Source organism: Cherax quadricarinatus, chromosome 2, assembly GCF_038502225.1.
Source record: "Cherax quadricarinatus isolate ZL_2023a chromosome 2, ASM3850222v1, whole genome shotgun sequence".
In the NCBI taxonomy this organism is placed as follows: Eukaryota; Metazoa; Arthropoda; class Malacostraca; order Decapoda; family Parastacidae; genus Cherax; species Cherax quadricarinatus.
This window is the reverse complement of record NC_091293.1, coordinates 17,529,491-17,552,908: the sequence shown is the minus strand read 5'-3', so window position 1 is coordinate 17,552,908 and position 23,418 is coordinate 17,529,491.

Here is a 23,418-nt window from a genome sequence, read left to right as displayed (position 1 = left end):
TCAGTGTTGCCAAACATGTCCTTTAACTGGTCTTTGGCATGTTGGTAATTAGTGTCAGTGATTTGGTAGTGCCGGACCAAGTCTAGGGCTTTACCTTTGAGCTGTGATCGTAAATACTGCAATTTGACGGCATCTGACAAATCGTTTCTGTCATCTATCTGGGCTTTAAACTGATCCCAGAAAGCAATGTATTCTGTTAAGGTCCCGTCAAATGTCGGTAAATTCAACTGGGGCAACCTGGGCAACATATTGACAGGTGTGTGGCTGCTAGTGGTACCTGCGGTGTTCGACACCTCACTTGGCCTACTAGCCTTTAATGTGCTTAATTTATCTTTGCGCGTATTCATCTCCTGGTGACAATCTACATCATCCTTGGTGAATTCGTCCCGAGCTTGCCGAAGACTGTCCTGGGATTCACCATCTTCAATAGCCTGTAGCTCATATGCTGAGAATGCTCGTTCGTAGGCTTCCCATTTTTCCCCCAAATGCTTCAGTCTTGCAAATCATCGCAGTCTACTTTACTGCATTAACTAGTAACCTTACACCTGTTGCGTGTTCTGTTCAGATGTCCCTTGTATGCAGCCACTGATCGTTTTAATTTTGCTAACACTGAACCAGAATCTGCTGGATTCTCATCTGCCATTGTCGAGGTTTAATAAGGAGTGCGACACTAATTGTACTTTACTCAGCCCCCCCCCCGCCCCACAGCATGATACGGTGTTAGGCAAGAATGAACGGGTCTCAAGGCTCCTCGACAAGCTTAACGACACCCTTTATTATATTGATTCTAATCTGAATCAAAATGTACACTGTTAGCTCTCAAACCCCAACTGTAATGTATATCAATGTAAAAGCTCCACCCAGCAGTTTCCTGTACAACGTCAGCAAATAGTTACAGGACTTAAGCTAGTCTCTGGTGAAAATCACAAATCCCACATTAAAAATGAGTCAAAGACAATGAAAATCATGCAATAAAAATACAGTCTTTACAAATAAAAAATCACTTGATTATAATGCACAAATAAATTCAACAATTCAACTTATGAAACAGTAAATAAATAATGTGTGTAAACAGCTTGGCCTAACTGTGCCCAGCTTACTCAGTCTAGCATGGATGGTTGGATAAGGTAAATCCTAACCTAACTAGTGTTGTGGAAAATTGCATTTATCTGAATGTAACTCATTATATACATAGCAGAAAATGATAACAAAGATAATTATTATTTATCAATGTTACATAGACAAGTAGGAATTTGGGACACTTAGGTCGCAAAAATGTCCCCCTTCGATACCTACCACTGTCATAACCACAAGTTGCTCTGGACCTATTAATTAAATGAAATATACATACACCAGGAATACTGGTAAATATATAAATTTGTGGACTGTATATTAAAAATAATAAATGGTTATATATATACACAATTACATAACAGAAGGAAAATGTATCTTAATATCACTCACCAATTTGACTGGATATTAAGTTGTATCATACTCAGTAAAACCTCACTAACTAAATTTATGAAAACACTGGCCAGAATTATACACAAATCTAGAGAGCTTATCTGAGGTTCCTGGAGCTGTCTTGTCCAGTCGTCTGATATCTCAAGTTATGCAGGAATACACATCCACCAATTTCGCCTCCTATTTGAGAGGTGTCAACACAATTTTAACCTCTAGAGCACGAAAAATTCTTCCCATTATACCAACGTATGTACAAAATTCAAAACCAAGATGGCGAGTCCCCTTCTTTTTTTCGATAACATACTTCTTTTAAAAATACAATATAGGGCATCTATTTACCTATAAATTACCGTATTTCCGGAAAATATATACAGTATTTTCCACAAGTGTGCAGCTATAGCCTAAACCTGGCTTTAGAATTCACTGTAAATAATAACTAGGTTAAATATGTCCTAGCTACTATAACTGCTGTAAATATTGCACAAGCCTAGCCTAACTGTGGCTACCTTGCAAATCAACCATAAGTGATTAACACACAAGTCTCCTACCCTGGTTTACTTGTAATCACTGTAAATAATTAAATCCACAAGTTTCTCTAGCCTACCTGGCCTGCCTGTAAATTACTGTAAATAATAACTTCTGTGATTGGCAGCTCGGCCTAGCCTCTGTGTAAGTCTCTGGGCCTAGGTGTGCTGACTTAACCTAATTTTGTTAAACTCTGGTTCCTAACTGTGGCCTAGCTATGTTAACTTAACCTAGCTATTCCACATCATGGTTAAAAGGACCACTTGTGAAAATTTGTCTGGACTGCCTCCATGTGAGTTGCCTACCCTAGCAAGCTCTGTTGGCACCAAGCCCTGAGGCTGGTACCTCAGCCTCAGATTTCCATAAATGACTGATGCTGCAAGAAATCTCGCCTGCATGCACGAATGAAGGACTAACTTATTTGGTGTTGGAGAATATATCCCGGTCTTCAACCTCCCTAAGCTTTAGCCCCTCTGGACTTCCCCTCAGAACCACATGCAACTGGGAGCCTTAATTCCTGCAATATTTAGTCAGTATTAGTGACCTGCCTGCACCTCAGAAATTCCTGTTTCCAAGGGGGTGAGTATCCCCTAGTACAACTATGCAGGAAGTGACACTAGCTTCTAAGCTTAACAACGAGGAGACGCTGGAATGTACCGATCATAGGCCGTCTGACTGCACAAAGACCCACAGTTCAACTCACTCGCAAATTCCCCCCAGAAACTGGCCAGAATACTGAGAAAGAAAGGGAGATCTCGTCTTACTGTATGGGCCTGACGGAGGAGGTCATCTACGGTACTTCGAGGTGCCTCCACCAGATTTCCCCAGGGCCTAGCATGTTTACCTGGAGTTTACCTGGAGAGAGTTCCGGGGGTCAACGCCCCCGCGGCCCGGTCTATGACCAGGCCTCCTGGTGGATCAGAGCCTGATCAACCAGGCTGTTGCTGCTGGCTGCATGCAAACATGTGTAGACATGTGGGGCATCACCATGATGTTATGGCGGTGCGCCTCGTTTGGAGTTTCGACAAAGAAGAAGGCACTGTGGTCTTAAAATCCCATGCCTTGCCATTCAACTTGGGCTGCCAGTTCTCCCTAGCTAACTTAACCTAGGGTCTGCCCATATTACCGGCCTATTACTACCTATGTTAAGGTCTTAGGTCTACATTATTAGTATCTACAGTTGCCTCAATAATCCTAATATTAGTGTACTAACAGTATAAACTACCTACTTCTTCTTTGAAGGGTAAATCTATCAATTAAAATGTACCTTCCAACCACCTTTGCCAACCCGGGTGTGTGTGTGTTTTGGGTGGATGTAAGGGCCACCCAACTCAGCCGTTCCATCTACCTGGAGTTTACCTGGAGAGAGTTTCGGGGGTCAACGCCCCCGCGGCCCGGTCTGTGACCAGGCCTCCTGGTGGATCAGCGCCTGATCAACCAGGCTGTTGCTGCTGGCTGCACGCAAACCAACGTACGAGCCACAGCCCGGCTGATCAGGAACTGACTTTAGGTGCTTGTCCAGTGCCAGCTTGAAGACTGCCAGGGGTCTGTTGGTAATCCCCCTTATGTGTGCTGGGAGGCAGTTGAACAGTCTCGGGCCCCTGACACTTATTGTATGGTCTCTTAACGTGCTAGTGACACCCCTGCTTTTCATTGGGGGGATGGTGCATCGTCTGCCAAGTCTTTTGCTTTCGTAGTGAGTGATTTTCGTGTGCAAGTTCGGTACTAGTCCCTCTAGGATTTTCCAGGTGTATATAATCATGTATCTCTCCCTCCTGCGTTCCAGGGAATACAGGTTTAGAAACCTCAAGCGCTCCCAGTAATTGAGGTGTTTTATCTCCGTTATGCGCGCCGTGAAAGTTCTCTGTACATTTTCTAGGTCGGCAATTTCACCTGCCTTGAAAGGTGCTGTTAGAGTGCAGCAATATTCCAGCCTAGATAGAACAAGTGACTTGAAGAGTGTCATCATGGGCTTGGCCTCCCTAGTTTTGAAGGTTCTCATTATCCATCCTGTCATTTTTCTAGCAGATGCGATTGATACAATGTTATGGTCCTTGAAGGTGAGATCCTCCGACATAATCACTCCCAGGTCTTTGACGTTGGTGTTTCGCTCTATTTTGTGGCCAGAATTTGTTTTGTACTCTGATGAAGATTTAATTTCCTCATGTTTACCATATCTGAGTAATTGAAATTTCTCATCGTTGAACTTCATATTGTTTTCTGCAGCCCACTGAAAGATTTGGTTGATGTCCGCCTGGAGCCTTGCAGTGTCTGCAATGGAAGACACTGTCATGCAGATTCGGGTGTCATCTGCAAAGGAAGACACGGTGCTGTGGCTGACATCCTTGTCTATGTCGGATATGAGGATGAGGAACAAGATGGGAGCTAGTACTGTGCCTTGTGGAACAGAGCTTTTCACCGTAGCTGCCTCGGACTTTACTCTGTTGACGACTACTCTCTGTGTTCTGTTAGTGAGGAAATTATAGATCCATCGACCGACTTTTCCTGTTATTCCTTTAGCGCGCATTTTGTGCGCTATTACGCCATGGTCACACTTGTCGAAGGCTTTTGCAAAGTCTGTATATATTACATCTGCATTCTTTTTGTCTTCTAGTGCATTTAGGACCTTGTCGTAGTGATCCAGTAGTTGAGACAGACAGGAGCGACCTGTTCTAAACCCATGTTGCCCTGGGTTGTGTAACTGATGGGTTTCTAGATGGGTGGTGATCTTGCTTCTTAGGACCCTTTCAAAGATTTTTATGATATGGGATGTTAGTGCTATTGGTCTGTAGTTCTTTGCTGTTGCTTTACTGCCCCCTTTGTGGAGTGGGGCTATGTCTGTTGTTTTTAGTAACTGAGGGACGACCCCCGTGTCCATGCTCCCTCTCCATAGGATGGAAAAGGCTCGTGATAGGGGCTTCTTGCAGTTCTTGATGAACACAGAGTTCCATGAGTCTGGCCCTGGGGCAGAGTGCATGGGCATGTCATTTATCGCCTGTTCGAAGTCATTTGGCGTCAGGATAACATCGGATAGGCTTGTGTTAATCAAATTTTGTGGCTCTCTCATAAAAAATTCATTTTGATCTTCGACTCTCAGTCTGGTTAGCGGCTTGCTAAAAGCTGAGTCATATTGGGACTTGAGTAGCTCACTCATTTCCTTGTTGTCATCTGTGTAGGACCCATCTTGTTTAAGTAGGGGCCCAATACTGGACGTTGTTCTCGATTTTGATTTGGCATAGGAGAAGAAATACTTTGGGTTTCTTTCGATTTCATTTATGGCTTTTAGTTCTTCCCGCGATTCCTGACTCCTAAAGGATTCTTTTAGCTTAAGTTCGATGCTTGCTATTTCTCTGACCAGTGTCTCCCTGCGCATTTCAGATATATTGACCTCTTTTAGCCGCTCTGTTATTCTTTTCCGTCGCCTGTAAAGGGAGCGCCTGTCTCTTTCTATTTTACATCTACTCCTCCTTTTTCTTAGAGGAATAAGCCTTGTGCATACATCGAGTGCCACCGAGTTAATCTGTTCTAGGCATAAGTTTGGGTCTGTGTTGCTTAGTATATCTTCCCAGCTTATATCGGTTAGGACTTGGTTTACTTGGTCCCACTTTATGTTTTTGTTATTGAAGTTGAATTTGGTGAATGCTCCCTCGTGACTAGTCTCATTTTGTCGGTCTGGGGCTCCACGCATACATGTCTGAACCTCAATTATCTGTGACATGTTGGGATCTTCGTACTACGTATCTGCCCTGTGGAACTTTTTAGGACCGAATAAGTTTCCACAGTACCTTGTTATCAATGAATTCATTTGAATCCTGTTATTGGATGAAGCCAGGCAAATCTAGATTAGGCTCACTGGGTGATTTTGGACTAGCTCGTGAAAGGGACTACTGGAAAAATATTAAACAGAGTAATATGTGTTCAGTTTGATACAGAAAGTATAACTTGCGTGTCTGGGCGCCGGTGGCTTCTGTAGATGACGATTACTAGAGGAATAATGATTTTCGTAGTGTATATTGCTACCGCTGATAACTACAGGTTACCACACACTGTATACGTCACTCCATCACAATAAGTACTAACTATTATGCACTGTTTATCATATTCCTACAAAACTGTACACTTTTCGTATTTCCTCGAGGTTTTGCGTCTCTTCGTATTTCAACAGGAATATTTTACTCCCTGGAATCACTAATTATAAGTCAGGTACATTAGCAGACCTGCGTGGGAGGGTTCTGACGATTGCTGGCAACTGCTTACAACATGAACCTGCCTCTTTAGGCTTAACACTTCAGTTTTAAATTTTACTTTATCATTTATTATCCATATACTAGGGTACCACTGTGGTACACACTACAACACTATGTGTAACATATTATTATCAGGGAGACTGTCTTTCCTCTGACAAAAAAGTTCTAATATTATTTTCACCGGCACGCTAGGCCTAAATTTCCCCTCTGAGAGTATGGCTCTGCCTTGTTATTGTACACTGATTCTCCTTTTTCGACTCAGTAGATATTATTTTTTGCTAGATTAGTTCCAAGTGCTGGAGGGATATATCTTATAAGTTCACTGGCACAGTTTAAAGTTCAAGCACGCAAGAGACCGTGAAAAACACGAAAGAACACGGCAACACAGCGACAGGTATACACTATGTCTGTCACTGAGAATCCAAATGGTCAGAGAAGTGGCAGAATCAGTTTAATATAGACAAATGCAAAGTTCTAAATGTTGGACAGGACAATAACCATGCCACATATAAACTAAATAATGCAGATCTTAATATTACTGTTTGCAAAAAGGATTTAGGAGTTCTGGTTAGCAGTAATCTGAGACCAAGACAACAGTGCATAAGTGTTCACAATAAAACTAACAGAAAAGTTGGCTTCATATCAACAAGTATAAATAATAGGCTGTTCTTCAGCTCTATATATCCTTGGTTAGGCCTCATTTAGATTATGCTGCACAGTTCTGGTCCCCGTATTACAGAATGGATATAAATGCTCTGGAAAACGTACAAAGGAGGATGACAAAGTTGATCCCATGTATCAGAAATCTTCCCTATGAGGATAGACTGAGGGCCCTGAATCTGCACTCTCTAGAAAGGCATAGAATTAGGGGGGATATGATTGAGGTGTATAAATGGAAACCAGGAATTAATAAAGAGGATGTAAATAACGTGCTAAAAATATTTAACATAGACAGGACTCGCATCAATGTTTTTAAACGGGAAAAATTCAGATTCAGGAAGGATATGGAAAGCACTGGTTTGGCAATAGGGTTGTGGATGAGTGGAACAAACTCCCGAGTACCGACCTAGAAGCTAAGACGTCGTGTAGTTTTAAAAATAGGTTGGATAAATACATGTCCTAAATACCTAACCTAACCTAACCTAACCTAAAATGGAGGAATATAGCAAATAATGTTGTTGCAGTGATAACATCAGGAGGCAGCTCAGACGATAACCCACACACACATGAGCTTTTAAATCTCTGCACAAAATTCAACTTAAACCAGCAAATAATAGAGCCTAATAGACTGGAGAATACACTGGACCTCATCTTCTGTGAAGGCTTACTCAGCCCTGTAATAACTTCAGACAGTATTACCAAGGCTGGCTCCTCCTCAGGAAAATTAATGAATAGAAAAAGAAATAATAACAGACAAACATAAACACTTTATTATATAGAAAATATAAAATATAAAACACTTAAATATGAAATATTAATCCTACATTAAAGAAAATGAAAAATGAAAAATATAAATGATAACTGAATTCAACGCTAATATATATAGGGGTGTCTGGTGTTGGTGACACTGTGTTGTTGAAATCGTAGCCGTTGCTGATGATGGGGGGGGGGGGTCGCAGGTGTTGGTTACGACCCACTGGCTAGTTCTTCACAGTATAGCCTTGAGTATTATATCCCGATGACAGGAAAGCAGGTTCTTTACCGCTGCAATGATGAGGGGTTACGTCCTGCAATTTCATACAGGTGCACAGGTAATTAAATCCAAAAAGGGGAAGTCTCAGGACGTTAGTCCATCTCCACCAGTTCTTCTCGTTGATTGACAGGTGACCCTCTCTGTCATCCAAGCTGAAAAGATAGACAGGTTACCCACTGCTTAAATAATCACTCTCCATGATAAGTACAATACCTAAAAGATGTGGTGATTATTACAACAGTCAACATAGAGCAAGGCTGAGAAGACTAAGTTTATTATTGGTCAAAAGTGAAGCTTTCAACCCATAAATCCACTAGAATACAAAGCAGGCATGTACTTACAGTAGTACTGGGAGCTGTGAGTCTAGTGATTACTGTTTGGACCAAAGCCCCACACGTCACCTTTCGGGGATGGGGGAAGGAGGAGGGGAAGGGATAGCGGGAGCTAGACTGACCCTACCTTAACAAGCAGCCAGCAGTCAAACTATCACTTTCGGGGTGAGGGAAAAAGGCGGGAATAGTGGGAGCTTGACTTACCCTACCTTAACAAGTAGCCGGCAATTAAACTATCACTTTCGGGGAGGGGGAAAAAAGGCGGGAATAGCGGGAGCTTGACTTACCCTACCCTAACAAGTAGCCGGCAATGAAACTATTGTTACTATATACTTCCTCGCTACTCCTATCTATTGAACTTTTCCCTCACACTCCCCCTTACCAAGACTTATAGTCAAGGAGTATAAGAAGAATAGGCGAGGAAGAAGTTCTAACATGTGGAAGTCGCGTAAGGCAACAAATCTTCTACTGACTGTCACGACTTAACCAGTCAGAGAAATAATTGGATGAACCATTGATATACACAATATGGAACTTAAAAGCCTGGAGTGCCAATGTCCACCTCAAGAGGCGACTGTTGGTTCCCTTAAAAGTTTCTAGGTATATCAAAGGTTTGTGGTCCGTTTCTAAAATGAATTCTTTTCCCAGCAAATAAAATTTAAGTTTGGAGATACCCCACACAAGGGCTAAACATTCCTTTTCTATGGTGGAGTATCTCGTTTCTGCGGGAAGGAGTTTCCGGCTTAGGAAGCATACAGGGAAGGGAGTACCATCATGGTATTGTAGTAACACCGCACCTAAGCCAGTATTGGAGGCATCAGTTCTTAAACAAAATGTTTTATTAATATCTGGAATCTTAAGTATAGGGTCTTTCGAAAAGATACTTTTAATCTCATTAAACTTTTCCCGAGCTATGTCGGAAAGTTCAAGAGGTTCCTTCACAGACTTTTTAAGGAAGTCGGATAAGATGCCTGTAAGATCAGTAAGGTTCGGGATAAACCGTGCATAAAAATTTACAGAACCAAGAAAACTACGCATGAGCTTCTTGGTTTTGGGGAATTTAAATTCTAATAAAGCTTTGATCTTACTGGGGAGAGGCTGCAGAGTGTTATTAGAAAGTATCAGTCCAAGATATCTAATCTTGTTATACCCAAGGAAGCATTTCTTCGGCTTGGCAGTGAGGCCATGTGAGCGTAACCTACGCAAAACTGATGTTAATGTTTGGATATGTTCGCCCCACGTGGATGTCATTATGTAAATGTTATCAAAATAAACTGAAACATTTGGCATATTACCCAAGACCTTTCTCATCAGTCTCACGTAGGTAGCACAGGCAGTTACCAAACCGAAGGGCATAGTTCTATATTGCATCAGTCCTTGGTGTGTAGGAAAAGTGGTGTACTGCTTAGAAGAAGGATCTAACATTACTTGATGATATGCCTGTGCAATATCAATCTCTGAAAAGAAGGAAGAGTCATAAAATTTGTGTAGATCGCTATCTATTAAGGGCATAGGCTCAGCATCCCACCGAGTTATAGCATTAAGGCCTCTGAAGTCAATAGCAAGTCTATATGAATTATCCTCCTTCTTAACCATGACTACTGGTGAACAATATGAAGATACTGAAGGTTCAATGATCTTTAGTTTTAATAATTTGTCTACCTCTCGGTCAAATGCATCCCTAAGGTGAACTGGAACTGGGTATAATTTTCGTTTGATAGGATTGTCCGTCACTAAGTCAATCTTATGGACTACCGTGGAGGTAACACCTGGAATATCAGTAAAGACGTCTGAAAAGTTACTCACACATTGAAGTAGTTCATGTCTCTTATGGTCATCCAAGGATTCATTAATATTAATGTTGGTTGCGCCCGAGTGGTCAAGAGTCACCAAGTCATGTAGTTCTTCATCATAGTCTGAGTTAGAGGTGTCAATTACGCACACTTTACATTCTTCAGTTGTCTTATCAAGTTCGTGTGGAAAAACTAAGTCAAAGTTATTAAGGCAGTTAACCGAATTTCTTCGGTAATATTTCTTAAGGATGTTGATATGATAAAGCTTAGGTTTCCCCTTGACTTCTATGAGGTAGTCAACTTTCCCACAAATTTTTAATACTTTATATGGACCTTTCCATGCTACTAATAATTTATTTGACTTTATAGGCAAAAGTACCAGAACTTCATCCCCTACTTTAAAACTTCTCCTCTGACTTTTGGAATCAAAATACGTTTTGTACTGGTCCATTGACAAGCTTAAGTTTTTCGAAACTATGTCAGAGGTCTCCTCAAGTTTGGATCTAAGGTCAAGGAGAAACTGGTAAGAAGACTGAACCTCAGCATTTACCTCCTCATTAGTCCATAAGTCATGAAGGATGGACAATGGGCCTCTGGCCTGTCTACCATAGAGAAGTTCAAAAGGTGAAAACCCCAAAGAGTCACTGGGAACTTCCCTCATGGCAAACAAAGCACAGGGTAGGTAACGATGCCACTCCTTAGGTTTAAGGGAGCAAAGTTTCCTTAAAATGGACTTGAGAATCGAATGCTGGCGCTCAATCCTCCCATTACAGCTGGGATGATAGGGTGTGGTGAAGAGAGGCTTCACTCCCAGAAGTTGGTATAGATGTTGCATTAAGTCAGATGTGAATTGTGTCCCACGGTCAGACAAAATTTCTCTAGGGATGCCCACTCTGGAGAAGATGGACAAAAGGGCTTCAGCCACCTCTGTAGTGGTTATGGTCTTTAAGGGTATGGCTTCAGGGAAACTCGAAGCATAATCAACTAATGTTAATATATATCTATGTCCCCCAGATGAAAGTGGAGATAAAGGACCAACGATGTCAATAGCTACTCTTTCAAACGGTACCGTAAAGATAGGCATTTTGACCATAGGTACTCGCCTGGTACCTCGGGAGGATGACAGTTGGCAAACTTTACACGATCTACAATAGGTAGTGACATCTGAGGACATTTTTGGCCAAAAATAGGTTTCCCTAATTTTATTTAAGGTTTTACGATGCGAGAAATGTCCGGCCACTGGCAGGTCATGAGCCATTTTAAGAACAGTCTCTCTGCATTGACTTGGAACAACTAAGATGGAATAGTCTATCTCATCTGAATTTAATTTGAATACTGACTTGTACAAGATACCTTTTATATATTCAAATTTATATGAAAAGTTTTTCCTTTGGATCACTTGATTTTGTTTAGCGGCATTATGGCAATTCTGAAGAGAAGGGCAATTACGTTGTAAATTGACAAAAGAGTCCTTTGATATATCTAAAGGCTTGAAGTCAGGGAAAATCAAAGGATGGACAGTAGGAGAAGCCTGGGCTTTGGTCTGAGCCCTAGTCAAGACATTTATAGTATCGGAGGTGATATCTTCACTTTCATCTAACAAGTGAACCGGTGATCCTACTACCTCGCTTTCGAGAGTAGCATCACTGGTTTTTAATCCCACATGAATATCGCGAGACATTGTCTCATCTGAACTTTCGAGGGGCTTCTCTGACTCTACAGGAAGAGGATCTGAAAAGCTTATGTCCACCTTTGGCGATGAAAGGTCAACCTCAGAAGGAAGAATGGCACCTTTTACATTACCTATTAGTACAGAGCAAGAAGTGATGGGAGCTAGTACGGCTTCAGACCAACCTGTGAACCATTTAGACCTAATGTAACAACGGATGGTAGGAAAAGTGTCCGTACGGCCCAAGTAGTCTGAAAGTATAGCAGAGGAATGAGTTTCTTTAAGGTTAGGGAACAGCTTATCAGAAATGACTATACATGTGCATCCAGTGTCTCGTAAAATGGTAGATACATTAAGTCCATTAACTGTTCCTGAACAGAAGGGTGCTTGGTCATTACAGTCTTTAAAACATCTTCCAACTTTTTGGACCTTCTTAGAAGGACAATCTGGACGTTTATGTCCCTTAACACCACACAAATGACAAACAGGAATAAAAGAAGTAATTTTACTTTCCATTAGAGGCTTTGATTTCTTAAGGTCTGATGAACCCTTGCCCTTAGGGTTCGATCCCTTTAGGTCTTTATAGGAATTGTGAGCCTCAGCATACAGGTCAGCAGCCTCAGCAACTTCCTCAGCTTTAATCAAGTTACGTTCTCTGATGAATGTTCGTATCTGATGGGGAAGAGCTGTCAGGAACTGGTCAGCAACCATGAAGTCTCTAAGAGATTCATAACTGTGATCAATTCCTGAACTCTCTATCCAAAAGTCGAACAAACGAAAGAGTGTTACCTGTAACTGCTGAAAGTTCTGGCCAGGCTGTAAGGTGGCATACCTGAAATCTTTCCTGTAAGAATTAGTGGTTTTTTGATATGCTTTAAGGATTGCCTTCTTCAGTAGGTTATAATTACATATGATATCCTGCGACAAAGTTGCATAGATATTCAAGGCTGTACCAGAAAATAACATTCCTAACCTGGTAGCCCAGGTGTCAGCAGGCCATTCACAGAGGGTAGCGGTATTTTCAAACCTGATAATGTATGAAGTTATGTCTTCCCCCTCTGTGAAGGGAGGTAAATTAGGTGTTGGAATATGTGCACTGACTGCACGTTGTTCCATTACTCCTTCCTCTAATTGTTGTTGTGTAAGAGTTAACTTTTTATTCTCTAATTCAAGGCGAGATTTTTCGAGCTCGCGATCCTTTTCTCTCTCTATTAACTCAAGTTCTCTAGCTTTTTCCTCACGTTCTCTAGCTTTTTCCTCAACTTCTCTATCCTTTGCTCTTTCCTCAAGTTCTCTTATTTTAGCCAGTTCCTCACGTATTTTAGCCTGTTCCTCACGTATTTTAGCCTGTTCCTCACGTTCTCTAGCTCTTTCTTCACGATCAAGTCTATCACGCTCCTTTTTGTCTTCTCTTTCTCTTTCTAACTGTCTTTCTTGGATTTCTCTCTCAATTCTCTCTCTCTCCTTTTTCTCCTGTCTTTCAAGGTTCTCTTTCTCCTTTTTCTCTTCTCTTTCGATTCTCTCTCTCTCCTTTTTCTCTTCTCTTTCGATTCTCTCTCTCTCCTTTTCTTCTTCTCTTTCCCTTTCTAACTGTCTCTCTTCTCTCTCAATTCTCTCTCTTTCAAGTCTTTCCTGGATCTTAGCACTAATGAAAGATTCTAAATTTTTCCCTGTTATTCCTAACTTACTTCCAGCATTCATCCAAAACTGGTATTCCTCCATGCTTGCAAGAATAACTTAAACTATATGGGGAAATGAAACGGGTATTAAAGAAAACGGAGGGTTCAATTCCTGCTCCGTTCAAACTGTAAATAAACCAGAGGGCTCGATCCCTGCTTCAATTAAACAATATGTATTAATTAAAACGAAGGGTTCTATGCCGGCTCCGAGCAAACAGTAAGTAGAATGGGGTCCCTTGACCATCCAATCTTCTCACCAACAAATCAAGAGTGTCCAACGACAGTTCCCTTGATAAAATAAAGAGCTCAATGAAACAAATTGTCACTGGAAAATCTCGGGTCCCTAGAGTCTAATCCTCCAAAGTGTTTCAAGCTCACAAGAAAGGTGGCAGAATTAACTATTATATCCTGCCTGACTTGACTTACAATAAATTGAGACTATAACAATCACCAAATCTTTTAAATACCTGTACCATAGTCCTACCATAGAGAATGATTACTCATGGCTGGTGGTAACAGTCTGTGGTATGCAGCGTTGAAGTTCCAATGGTAGATTCGAGATGAAATTGAATCTTGATTCTGTCGAGTTGTATCCTGGCAAGGTCGCACTTGTAAAGGCTTACTCAGCCCTGTAATAACTTCAGACAGTATTACCAAGGCTGGCTCCTCCTTAGGAAAATTAATGAATAGAAAAAGAAATAATAACAGACAAACATAAACACTTTATTATATAGAAAATATAAAATATAAAACACTTAAATATGAAATATTAATCCTACATTAAAGAAAATGAAAAATGAAAAATATAAATGATAACTGAATTCAACGCTAATATATATAGGGGTGTCTGGTGTTGGTGATACTGTGTTGTTGAAATAGTAGCCGTTGCTGATGATGGGAGGGGGGGGTCGCAGGTGTTGGTTACGACCCACTGGCTAGTTCTTCACAGTATAGCCTTGAGTATTATATCCCGATGAGAGGAAAGCAGGTTCTTTACCGCTGCAATGATGAGGGGTTACGTCCTGCAATTTCATACAGGTGCACAGGTAATTAAATCCAAAAAGGGGAAGTCTCAGGACGTTAGTCCATCTCCACCAGTTCTTCTCGTTGATTGACAGGTGACCCTCTCTGTCATCCAAGCTGAAAAGATAGACAGGTTACCCACTGCTTAAATAATCACTCTTCATGATAAGTACAATACCTAAAAGATGTGGTGATTATTACAACAGTCAACATAGAGCAAGGCTGAAAAGACTAAGTTTATTATTGGTCAAAAGTGAAGCTTTCAACCCATAAATCCACTAGAATACAAGGCAGGCATGTACTTACAGTAGTGCTGGGAGCTGTGAGTCTAGTGATTACTGTTTGAACCAGAGCCCCACACGTCACCTTTGGGGGGGGAAGGAGGAGGGGAAGGGATAGCGGGAGCTAGACTGACCCTACCTTAACAAGCAGCCGGCAGTCAAACTATCACTTTCAGGGTGGGGGAAAAAGGCGGGAATAGCGGGAGCTTGACTCACCCTACCTTAACAAGTAGCCGGCAATGAAACTATTGTTACTATATGCTCCCTCGCTACTCCTATCTATTGAACTTTTCCCTCACATCCGTGTTCATCAAGAACTGCAAGAAGCCCCTATCATGTGCTTTTAACATCTTATGGAGAGGGAGCATGGACACTGGGGTCGTCCTAAAGTTGTTAAAAACAACAGACATAGCCCCACTTTACAAAGGGAGCAGTAAAGCCCACAACTAAATAAATACTGAATAATTGTATCTCATAAATGTCTAACCTGTGACCCAATCAAACTTTATTTTTTAATTACATTACCTAACAGAATACTCCATTCTACTGAATGCTCAGCAACACAGTAAATGACCATATGACCTGTCTTTGTAATACTCATTTGTGCTAAATTGTTATCTGTTTACAATAATGTTTTTACCACTGAATATATCATTGCTTAGTTAATCTTAAGTTAATTTTAAACTTGCCCATAATGTTCTGCATACAAGGGGCTTAGGCATGTTGCACTGTAATAACTGTATTCCTTTGTACTTCACTGTATCATGTTCAAATAAATAAATAAATAAATAAATAAAGAACTACAGACCGATAGCACTAACATCCCATATCATAAAAATCTTTGAAAGGGTCCTAAGAAGCAAGATCGCCACCCATCTAGATACCCATCAGTTACACAACCCAGGGCAAAACGGGTTTAGAGCAGGTCGCTCCTGTCTCTCCCAACTACTGGATCACTACGACAAGGTCCTAGATGCACTAGAAGACAAAAAGAATGCAGATGTAATATACGCAGACTTTGCAAAAGCCTTCGACAAGTGTGACCATGTCGTAATAGCGAACAAAATGCGATCTAAAGGAATTACAGGAAAAATTGGTAGATGGATCTATAATTTTCTCACAAACAGAACACAAAGAGTAGTAGTCAACAGAGTAAAGTCTGAGGCGGCTACGGTGAAAAGCTCTGTTCCGCAAGGCACAGTACTCGCTCCCATCTTGTTCCTCATCCTCATATCTGACATGGACAAGGATGTCAGTCACAGCACAGTGTCTTCCTTTGCAGATGACACGCGAATCTGCATGACAGTGTCTTCCACTGCAGACACTGCAAGGCTCCAGGCGGACATCAACCAAATCTTTCAGTGGGCTGCAGGAAACAATATGAAGTTCAGCGATGAGAAATTTCAATTACTCCGATATGGTAAACACGAGGAAATTAAATCTTCATCAGAGTATAAAACAAATTCCAGCCACAAAATAGAGCGAAAAATTAACGTCAAAGACCTGGGAGTGATCATGTCGGAGGATCTCACCTTCAAGGACCATAACATTGAATCAATCGCATCTGCTAGAAAAATGACAGGATGGATAATGAGAACCTTCAAAACTAGGGAGGCCAAGCCCATGATGACACTCTTCAGGTCACTTGTTCTATCTAGGCTGGAATATTGCTGCACACTAACAGCACCTTTCAAGGCAGGTGAAATTACTGACCTAGAAAATGTACAGAGAACCTTCAAGGCACACATAACGGAGATGAAACACCTCAATTACTGGGAGCGCTTGAAGTTCCTGAACCTGTACTCCCTGGAACGCAGGCGGGAGAGATACATGATTATATACACCTGGAATATCCAGGAGGGATTAGTACCGAACTTGCACACGAAAAATAACTCTTTACGAAAGCAAAAGACTCGGCAGACGATGCACCATCCCCCCAATGAAAAGCAGGGGTGTCACTAGCACGTTAAGAGACCATACAATAAGTGTCAGGGGCCCGAGACTGTTCAACTGCCTCCCAGCACACATAAGGGGGATTACCAACAGACCCCTGGCAGTCTTCAAGCTGGCACTGGACAAGCACCTAAAGTCAGTTCCTGATCAGCCGGGCTGTGGCTCGTACGTTGGTTCGCGTGCAGCCAGCAGCAACAGCCTGGTTGATCAGGCTCTGATCCACCAGGAGGCCTGGTCACAGACCGGGCCGCGGGGGCGTTGATCCCCGGAACTCTCTCCAGGTAATCCTAATCTAACCTAAAATATAAGTTAACTTTTTGTTTTTGACAATTTTAAACAATGCTTTCAAAAATTTTTTGAAATAAACCGATCACTTAAAGATGTAATTCAACACCTGCTGCTGACACAACCTGCTGCTGACACAACCTGCTGCTGACACAACCTGCTGCTGACACAACCTGCTGCTGACACAACCTGCTGCTGACACAACCTGCTGCTGACACAACCTGCTGCTGACACAACCTGCTGCTGACACAACCTGCTGCTGACACAACCTGCTGCTGACACAACCTGGAGCTGACACAACCTGCTGCTGACACAACCTGCTGCTGACACAACCTGCTGCTGACACAACCTGCTGCTGACACAACCTGGTGCTGACACAACCTGCTGCTGACACAACCTGCTGCTGACACAACCTGCTGCTGACACAACCTGCTGCTGACACAACCTGCTGCTGACACAACCTGCTGCTGACACAACCTGCTGCTGACACAACCTGGTGCTGACACAACCTGCTGCTGACACAACCTGCTGCTGACACAACCTGCTGCTGACACAACCTGCTGCTGACACAACCTGCTGCTGACACAACCTGCTGTTGACACAACCTGGTGCTGACACAACCTGGTGCTGACACAACCTGCTGCTGACACAACCTGGTGCTGACACAACCTGCTGCTGACACAACCTGCTGCTGACACAACCTGCTGCTGACACAACCTGCTGCTGACACAACCTGCTGCTGACACAACCTGCTGCTGACACAACCTGGTGCTGACACAACCTGCTGCTGACACAACCTGCTGCTGACACAACCTGCTGCTGACACAACCTGCTGCTGACACAACCTGCTGCTGACACAACCTGCTGCTGACACAACCTGCTGCTGACACAACCTGCTGCTGACACAACCTGCTGCTGACACAACCTGCTGCTGACACAACCTGGTGCTGACACAACCTGCTGCTGACACAACCTGCTGCTGACACAACCTGCTGCTGACACAACCTGCTGCTGACACAACCTGCTGTTGACACAACCTGGTGCTGACACAACCTGGTGCTGACACAACCTGCTGCTGACACAACCTGGTGCTGACACAACCTGCTGCTGACACAACCAGCTGCTGACACAACCTGCTGCTGACACAACCTGCTGCTGACACAACCTGCTGCTGACACAACCTGGTGCTGACACAACCTGGTGCTGACACAACCTGCTGCTGACACAACCTGCTGCTGACACAACCTGCTGCTGACACAACCTGGTGCTGACACAACCAGCTGCTGACACAACCTGCTGCTGACACAACCTGCTGCTGACACAACCTGCTGCTGACACAACCTGCTGCTGACACAACCTGCTGCTGACACAACCTGGTGCTGACACAACCTGGTGCTGACACAACCTGCTGCTGACACAACCTGCTGCTGACACAACCTGCTGCTGACACAACCTGCTGTTGACACAACCTGGTGCTGACACAACCTGGTGCTGACACAACCTGCTGCTGACACAACCTGGTGCTGACACAACCTGCTGCTGACACAACCTGCTGCTGACACAACCTGCTGCTGACACAACCTGCTGCTGACACAACCTGGTGCTGACACAACCTGGTGCTGACACAACCTGGTGCTGACACAACCTGCTGCTGACACAACCTGCTGCTGACACAACCTGCTGCTGACACAACCTGCTGCTGACACAACCTGCTGCTGACACAACCTGCTGCTGACACAACCTGCTGCTGACACAACCTGGTGCTGACACAACCTGGTGCTGACACAACCTGGTGCTGACACAACCTGCTGCTGACACAACCTGCTGCTGACACAACCTGCTGCTGACACAACCTGCTGCTGACACAACCTGCTGCTGACACAACCTGCTGCTGACACAACCTGCTGCTGACACAACCTGCTGCTGACACAACCTGCTGCTGACACAACCTGGTGCTGACACAACCTGCTGCTGACACAACCTGCTGCTGACACAACCTGGTGCTGACACAACCTGGTGCTGACACAACCTGGTGCTGACACAACCTGCTGCTGACACAACCTGGTGCTGACACAACCTGGTGCTGACACAACCTGGTGCTGACACAACCTGATGCTGACACAACCTGGTGCTGACACAACCTGGTGCTGACACAACCTGGTGCTGACACAACCTGGTGCTGACACATCCTGGTGCTGACACAGCCTTGTGCTGACACAACCTGGTGCTGACACAACCTGGTGCTGACACAACCTGGTGCTGACACAACCTGGTGCTGACACAACCTGGTGCTGACACAACCTGGTGCTGACACAACCTGCTGCTGACACAACCTGGTGCTGACACAACCTGGTGCTGACACAACCTGGTGCTGACACAACCTGGTGCTGACAAAACCTGGTGCTGACACAACCTGCTGCTGACACAACCTGGTGCTGACACAACCTGGTGCTGACACAACCTGGTGCTGACACAACCTGGTGCTGACACAACCTTCTGCTGACACAACCTGGTGCTGACACAACCTGGTGCTGACACAACCTGGTGCTGACACATCCTGGTGCTGACACAACCTGGTGCTGACACAACCTGGTGCTGACACAACCTGGTGCTGAGACAACCTGGTGCTGACACAACCTGCTGCTGACACAACCTGGTGTTGACACAACCTGGTGCTGACACAACCTGCTGCTGACACAATCTGGTGCTGACACAACCTGGTGCTGACACAACCTGGTGCTGAAACATCCTGGTGCTGACACAACCTGCTGCTGACACACCCTGCTGCTGACACAACCTGCTGCTGATACAACCTGCTGCTGATACAACCTGCTGCTGACACAACCTGGTGCTGACACAACCTGGTGCTGACACAACCTGCTGCTGACACAACCTGGTGCTGACACAACCTGGTGCTGACACAACCTGCTGCTGACACAATCTGGTGCTGACACAACCTGGTGCTGACACAACCTGGTGCTGACACATCCTGGTGCTGACACAACCTGCTGCTGACACAACCTGGTGCTGACACAACCTGGTGCTGACACAACCTTGTGCTGACACAACCTGGTGCTGACACAACCTGCTGCTGACACAACCTGCTGCTGACACAACCTGGTGCTGACACAACCTGGTGCTGACACAACCTGGTGCTGACACAACCTGGTGCTGACACAACCTGGTGCTGACACAACCTGCTGCTGACACAACCTGGTGTTGACACAACCTGGTGCTGACACAACCTGGTGCTGACATAACCTGGTGCTGACACAACCTGGTGTTGACACAACCTGGTGCTGACACAACCTGGTGCTGACACAACCTGGTGCTGACACATCCTGGTGCTGACACAACCTGCTGTTGACACAACCTGCTGCTGACACAACCTGGTGCTGACACAACCTGCTGCTGACACAACCTGGTGCTGACACAACCTGCTGCTGACACAACCTGGTGCTGACACAACCTGGTGCTGACACAACCTGGTGCTGACACAAGCCGGTGCTGACACAACCTGGTGCTGACACAACCTGGTGCTGACACAACCTGGTGCTGACACAACCTGGTGCGGACACAACCTGGTGCTGACACATCCTGGTGCTGACACAACCTGCTGCTGACACAACCTGCTGCTGACACAACCTGGTGCTGACACAACCTGCTGCTGACACAAACTGGTGCTGACACAACCTGGTGCTGACACAACCTGGTGCTGACACAACCTGGTTGCCGACACAACCTGGTGCTGACACAACCTGGTGCTGACACAAACTGGTTCTGACACAACCTGGTGCTGACACAACCTCGTGCTGACACAACATGGTGCTGACACAACCTGCTGCTGACACAACCTGGTGCTGACACAACCTGCTGCTGACACAACCTGGTGTTGACACAACCTGGTGCTGACACAACCTGGTGCTGACACAACCTTGTGTTGACACAACCTGGTGTTGACACAACCTGGTGCTGACACAACCTGCTGCTGACACAACCTGGTGTTGACACAACCTGGTGCTGACACAACCTGGTGCTGACACAACCTGGTGCTGACACAACCTGTTGCTGACACAACCTGGTGCTGACACAACCTGCTGCTGACACAACCTGGTGTTGACACAACCTGGTGCTGACACAACCTGGTGCTGACACAACCTGGTGCTGACACAACCTGGTGTTGACACAACCTGGTGCTGACACAACCTGGTGTTGACACAACCTGCTGCTGACACAACCTGCTGCTGACACAACCTGCTGCTGACACAACCTGCTGCTGACACAACCTACTGCTGACACAACCTGCTGCTGACACAGCCTGGTGCTGACACAACCTGCTGCTGACACAACCTGGTGCCGACACAACCTGGTGCCGACACAACCTAGTGCTGACACAACCTGGTGCTGGCACAACCAGCTGCTGACACAACCTGGTGCTGACACAACCTGCTGCTGACACAACCTGGTGCTGACACAACCTGGTGCTGACACAACCTGGTGTTGACACAACCTGGTGCTGACACAACCTGGTGCTGACACAACCTGGTGCTGACACAACCTGTTGCTGACACACCTGGTGCTGACACAACCTGGTGCTGACACAACCTGGTGTTGACACAACCTGGTGCTGACACAACCTGGTGCTGACACAACCTGGTGCTGACACAACCTGGTGTTGACACAACCTGGTGCTGACACAACCTGGTGTTGACACAACCTGCTGCTGACACAACCTGCTGCTGACACAACCTGGTGCTGACACAACCTGGTGCTGACACAACCTGGTGCTGACACAACCTGCTGCTGACACAACCTGCTGCTGACACAACCTGGTGCTGACACAACCTGGTGCTGACACAACCTGGTGCTGACACAACCTGCTGCTGACACAACCTGGTGCTGACACAACCTGGTGCTGACACAACCTGGTGCTGACACAACCTGATGCTGACACAACCTGGTGCTGACACAACCTGGTGCTGACACAACCTGGTGCTGACACAACCTGGTGCTGACACATCCTGGTGCTGACACAGCCTTGTGCTGACACAACCTGGTGCTGACACAACCTGGTGCTGACACAACCTGGTGCTGACACAACCTGGTGCTGACACAACCTGGTGCTGACACAACCTGGTGCTGACACAACCTGCTGCTGACACAACCTGGTGCTGACACAACCTGGTGCTGACACAACCTGGTGCTGACACAACCTGGTGCTGACAAAACCTGGTGCTGACACAACCTGCTGCTGACACAACCTGGTGCTGACACAACCTGGTGCTGACACAACCTGGTGCTGACACAACCTGGTGCTGACACAACCTTCTGCTGACACAACCTGGTGCTGACACAACCTGGTGCTGACACAACCTGGTGCTGACACATCCTGGTGCTGACACAACCTGGTGCTGACACAACCTGGTGCTGACACAACCTGGTGCTGAGACAACCTGGTGCTGACACAACCTGCTGCTGACACAACCTGGTGTTGACACAACCTGGTGCTGACACAACCTGCTGCTGACACAATCTGGTGCTGACACAACCTGGTGCTGACACAACCTGGTGCTGAAACATCCTGGTGCTGACACAACCTGCTGCTGACACACCCTGCTGCTGACACAACCTGCTGCTGATACAACCTGCTGCTGATACAACCTGCTGCTGACACAACCTGGTGCTGACACAACCTGGTGCTGACACAACCTGCTGCTGACACAACCTGGTGCTGACACAACCTGGTGCTGACACAACCTGCTGCTGACACAATCTGGTGCTGACACAACCTGGTGCTGACACAACCTGGTGCTGACACATCCTGGTGCTGACACAACCTGCTGCTGACACAACCTGGTGCTGACACAACCTGGTGCTGACACAACCTTGTGCTGACACAACCTGGTGCTGACACAACCTGCTGCTGACACAACCTGCTGCTGACACAACCTGGTGCTGACACAACCTGGTGCTGACACAACCTGGTGCTGACACAACCTGGTGCTGACACAACCTGGTGCTGACACAACCTGCTGCTGACACAACCTGGTGTTGACACAACCTGGTGCTGACACAACCTGGTGCTGACATAACCTGGTGCTGACACAACCTGGTGTTGACACAACCTGGTGCTGACACAACCTGGTGCTGACACAACCTGGTGCTGACACATCCTGGTGCTGACACAACCTGCTGTTGACACAACCTGCTGCTGACACAACCTGGTGCTGACACAACCTGCTGCTGACACAACCTGGTGCTGACACAACCTGCTGCTGACACAACCTGGTGCTGACACAACCTGGTGCTGACACAACCTGGTGCTGACACAAGCCGGTGCTGACACAACCTGGTGCTGACACAACCTGGTGCTGACACAACCTGGTGCTGACACAACCTGGTGCGGACACAACCTGGTGCTGACACATCCTGGTGCTGACACAACCTGCTGCTGACACAACCTGCTGCTGACAC